This window comes from Elephantulus edwardii, unplaced genomic scaffold (genome assembly GCF_000299155.1).
Source record: "Elephantulus edwardii isolate Elephantulus edwardi_28Jun2011 unplaced genomic scaffold, EleEdw1.0 scaffold00181, whole genome shotgun sequence".
Lineage (NCBI taxonomy): Eukaryota > Metazoa > Chordata > Mammalia > Macroscelidea > Macroscelididae > Elephantulus > Elephantulus edwardii.
The window spans coordinates 948791-954381 of record NW_006399931.1 but is presented as its reverse complement, the minus strand read 5'-3'; the positions used below and the strand labels follow the sequence as shown (position 1 = coordinate 954381).

General features: G+C 45.1%; 1 pseudogene; it reads right to left on the bottom strand.

Moving 5' to 3' along the window:
- Positions 1-1137: 1137 nt before the first annotated feature.
- LOC102866671 lies at positions 1138-1618 on the bottom strand (annotated as a pseudogene).
- Positions 1619-5591: the final 3973 nt, after the last annotated feature.

Below are 5591 nucleotides of genomic sequence, written 5' to 3'. Positions count from 1 at the left end.
AGAAGGACATCATGCTTGGAAGGGTGTAGGGAGAGTGCAAGAGAGGAAGACCCTGAATGAGATGGGTTGACTCAGTGACTAGAGTAATGGGGGTAGGTGTGTCAGAGACAGTGAAATTGGCTCAGGATCAAGCAGAGTTCAGAGCTGTTGTACAAAGGGTCTCTGAGTTGCAGGCGACTCAATGGCACATAACAACAGCAACAGCAGACTTTACAGAACCATGCTCATGGCAATGGGTTTATTAAGGAAGTTAACAGACTATATAATTCAGGTTGTCAACAAAATTCAATGTCTCAGTTTTTCAAGCATGATTGCAGGCCCTTTGATCTCATGGCTTAGGTTAATACTACAAGTTAACTTAGCCCTGTCAAATCTGGTATCTTCCCTCAGCCCTCCAGCAAGCTTGGATAAAGGCCTCTGGATCTCTCTCCATGGGGTAATTTGCTGAGGCTGCTGTTGCTCTGTGTAGATCTTGGTCTGGCTTGTGCAGAGATCGCTGGTCCTGAAGGACACACACAGCGTCTAGTTGGAGATTCTCCATCCCTGCTGCTGCTGAAACAGCTCGATTCAACCCTCGGGGGATGGTCAGACGGCCAGTTCTCCTGTGGATAGTCTAATGCACCCCATTTCTTTTTTTTCACCCCATTTCTAAGATCCCACCTATCCATGTGGCAAAGTCAAAGCCAATGGCTAGGAAGGCCATTTTGAACATAAACACTTAACATCCCAACCAGAGAAAGTTGAGCTGTCTGAGTCTCTAAAGATTATCGCCACCTTATGGGCAATTCTATTCCATTCATAGGAGTCAATACAAATTGGAATTGAGTACACACACACACACACACACACACACACACACACACACACACACTAGCCTTGGCAATTCTGTGGAACAGTTCTTCTCTGCCTATAGTATCCCTGTGAATCAGAATGGACTTGACTGTAGTGGGTTGGTTTTTTGTTTGTTTGGTTTTTCCAGTGGGGTTCCTGATCTTTAATTGGCTTGTGTGTGTTTCTGGGGGAGGGAGCTTGTTCTGCAGCAGAGGCAGCAGCATTCTTGACTTCTGGTCTGAGGGAAAAGGGGTGGGAGTCGCCTGGCCCTCCCGAGGTGACCAGCCCTCCACGGGACACACACCACTACTCCAGGACCTTCACCCGGGCCTCGCTGGCCTCAGTGCAGATCTGGATCTCCACCGGCTGCCCCGCCAACTCCTCCTGCTCCTTCTCTAGGTTTGCCCTGGCTGCTCCAGCGTCCAGCATGTCCAGAGGTACAGCCTCTTCTGCCCGTAACTGCACAGAAGAGTGAGTGCTGACCGTGACAGAGCCACTGCTCACGAAGTACTTGCTGGTGGTGCCATCCTCGGCATGGACCACTACCAACCCGGGGCTCAGGACCTGCACTGTGGGCACCTGGGACGCCAGGATGTTGAAGGAGCCTGTCTGTCTGGGCACATCCACCTGGTGCACGTGGGCATCGTGGAACATCACCTGCGTGGATGAGGCGAAGGTGAAGGACATTTGTCTGGGGCTGGCGGCGGGGGTCAGGGTGGCCGTGGCCTTGGGCCTGGCGCACGAGGGGTCTGAGGCCAGAGCGGCAGAGCAGCATAGCGGGCAGCATGGTGGTGGTGGTGGTGGCGGCGTGGGGCTCGCAGAGCGGGTGGTGGCACGTAGACTCTGACGTGGGGGGGGGGCTGACAGTAGTGGGCTTTTATGAGGTGGATATATTAATATTAATGTTATTATTTTTAAAAAGAATATGCACACTTCTGAATGTGTAATACATTTCACAATCACGTGTTTTAAAAGCATTAAGAGAATTCATTGCATCAGGAGGCCAACTAAAAAAAAAAAACGCAGTCCTTTTAGAAGACACTTTAAAAAGTATTTCATTCAGCCAGGTGGCTTGACACAGTGACTGCAGCAATGGCCTTGAGGATGTCAGAAATCACGAATTAAGCAAAGGGTATAGTTTCTGATTTGTTGGTCATAGAGTTGTTTTGTGTCGTACTCAACTCAAGGGCATCTAACAACAACAATACACGGCTCCCCTTTGTATCTTGTATCACTTTCTTCATGACTTCAGTCACTTAAAAAAAAAAGTATTTCATAAAATTTTAACTCTCATCTTGGATTAAAATGTTAAAATTCTATAACTAAGAGTGGAAGTTTATTGTCTTAATTGATAAAGATGGACTTCAGAAAAGCAGCTTATTCTCTTCACAGTGAAATACAAAAGGGATGCCTATTACAATCAAGAACCAATGGACATTGTGTTACCAACGCTGACATTTTACTTTGTTTTGCAAAAAGCCGCCAGTGCAGTTAGTCAGGAAATAAAGACAGAAAGGCAAAGGAGTAGAAGCGACGGCAGCAACCGCCAGGGCAAGAATAAGTAGGAAGTATTGGAAAACAGTAAAAGAAAACTCAAATTCTAATTCTTTTTCAAAGCACTGAGAAAACAAGCAAGCCAAAAATTAATAGCTTTCCTATATAAGAATGAGGAGGAAAATCCTGTCCAACGTAGGCAAAATGCAGCAGGAAATGAAAAGACTCAGTGTGAGAGCAATGGCAAAGCTTTGTCGGGAGACACTGGAGAGGCCTTGATGAGTGTTTGCATGTGCTGCTCTAGCAAAACTAGTCAACTCCACTCACTGCAGTCGAGTTGGAACTGACTCAGCTGACGCTCAGATGGGGCTTTGGAGGCTGTAAACTGCACGGAAGGAGGTTGTCCATCTTCCTCCCATGGAGTCATGGAGGATTTGAATCCCTGGTAGATGAAAACCTGCAGAGCAGCTCCCTGCAGACTATGCCAGCAGAGCTTCCCATAATCCAAACGGCGGTATTAGGTGCTGTCGCATTGACTAAGACTCACAGTGATCCTCTGAACAGCCTTGCCCTATCTGTGCTGTTCTTATTTCTCTAGCATGCTCAAGCTCACTTAGAGTCACTCCGTCAATCTACCTTGTTGAGAGTCTTCCCCCAACCCCGTCCCTCCACCTTTCCCTGTATGAGGTCTTAGTCCAAAGATTGGCTACTCTGGACAACATTCCCAATGCGTGTTAGAGGAAACATCACTTCGGATGTATCCTCCCACCGCTTTGGAGGCTATAAGTCCCAGTCAGAGCATTGACATCGGGGTAGGAGTGGGTTACTGTGTTGGAAGTATTGGGCCTTCCTTGATTTTCCTTCATTTGTAAAAGGTTCCTCACAGGATCTCTTCTCCTTATGTGTCTGTCCTGGTCTAGAAGTCAGTCATCAGACATCACTCAGAAGAGACTAGGTTTAGAGCTGATTCAGCCCTGGTGTGTCCTTATTAACACAGCAAAAGAAAAACCTTACTTCCAAGCAAAGTCTCAATCATGGGTACGGGGGTCAGGATTTTAACATATTTTTTGAGAAAGGGGGACAGAATTGAATCCATAACAATGAATGAAGAAACAAAATTTTCTTTTGGTTTGTTGCTGTTTCATGTTATCAAGTCAGAACCAACTCATTGCTGCCCCCCCACTGGGTCTTCTCATCTTTCAGATTTTCTGGTGTTCTTCAGTCATGTCTGTTTGTGGAGTTCAGTCCATTGTGAAGACTTAGATACTGCTGTATCTTGAGGTCCTTCAAGTCTTGCACTCCGTGACAGAGATCCTTTGGGAATAGATCCACTATCCTGCGCTGGCCAAACTACAGAGGAAAGGAATGTCCTCCTGGAAGCTGATGGTCCAAGTAAGTGCCACAGTGTAAAAATATGACTATAAACAGCTTGGGGATGGTTCAGTCTGGCTTCTACTGAATCTACAAAGGGGAACTGTCCCTATCAACAACTCTCACAATACAAAACTAATTCCTATAAGGACAGACATGTTCTAGCACAGACTTCTACTAATTCGAACACCAATCTTACTGCTCTGCTGGGTCTGAAATGTGTTGCAATGACTGCATAGACTTTACAGAAGCATCCTCACGGATATGGGGTTTATTAGAGAAGTTAACAGGCTTTCATTCAGGTTGGTAGCAGGATACATTCCCTCAGCGCAGACAATGTCTCAAGTGTGGTCACAGGCCCTTTGGCCTTCAGTCTCATGTCTTTGGTCAGTGTTACACAGTTCCCTTAGTCCTGCCAATTATGGTGCCTTCCTTCAGTCTTCCAGAAAGCTTGGGTGAAGGCCTCTGACTCTGGCAGCAGTAGTCCCAAGTCAACTGCATCTCAGGTTGGTCTCTGCTTCTCTGCTGACTCTGCGTGTGCTTTCACGTAGACCTTGGTGTCGTTGACACAGGAATCTCTGGCCCCAAAGGATGCATGCTGCTGCTTCTTCACTATTGATTTTGAGCTTGCTAATTTCTGCCACTGAATCTGTTAAAATTAATGGGGAGAATAGCTAATTCCCTTCTGGATAGCATAACACACCTTATATTATGATCCTGCCCACTCATGTGGCAAAGTCAAAGTCAATGGCTATAAAGACATTTTGGAAAATGAACCCTTGACACCACACAAGGTTAATATTGTATTTTTAAAAATGATGTTGTGTAAGTATTTGTTCATAATTATAACAAATACACCTTATAATATGTTGTTATGTACCATCAGTTGGAACAAATTCATAGCTGATCCTCCAGCAGACTTTTCAGAGGCTGTAACTCACGTGGGAGGAGATTGTTCCTCTTTCTCCCACACAGCAGCCGGTGGATTGGAACCGTGTGCCTGTGGGCTGGCAGCGTAACTCCTTATTCACTAATTCATGAGAGCGTCTCAGTGTTTTATAAGACAGTGGGGTTTGATGTGGTATTATGTAAACATGTAAGCTTAATTTACATGTTTAATACTTTCATGGAATTTATTGGGAGCTCTTACAGGGCAGTCTGTAGTGACTTACACAGCTAACCAAAATGTAGCATCTCTCTGGCTGCTGGGATCCGCCAGGCCCAGCGGGAGGAAGATGAGCATTCTCTCCCATGTCATTTACAGCCTCTCACAAGCCCCTGCCTGGTCAGTTCTGAGTTGCTTCCAACTCAGCAGCAATTTGGAGATTTTTTTTATTCATTAAAATATTAATGAGCATTTGTTTAGATCATTTTATTGAAGAGCATCTGAAAGAATAACAAGTGAAAACACCCAAGAATCATTTTTAAAAGATACAAACAGGATGCAGGGTAGACACTTGCTCTTGGGATAATATATGTTCATTCATTTACATTAGATGTTTCCACTGAGAAGTCTAATTAATCCCCTGCTGTTACATCAGTTCTGACTCACAGTGACCTTCCTTCTGTTTCCAAGGCAGCAAATCTTACAGCAGGAGATGGTCCCTTGCTCTCTAACAGAGTGACTGGTGTATTTGAACTCATAACCTTTTGATTAATAGTACAGCATACTATACCCTATGCCACTAGAACTCCTTCAAGGTCTAACAGACACCTCTAATTTGACCTGTTTCAATATATCTATTTATTTCCACCTTCCCTGACTCTTATTTGTACAAAAACATCCTCTTATGCATGTTCTTCATGTACAAACCAGAACGTTTATGTTAGTAAAGGACATCTACTGACAAGAAGGACACAGGAGACAGACACAGAGACAGGATAGACACCAGAGA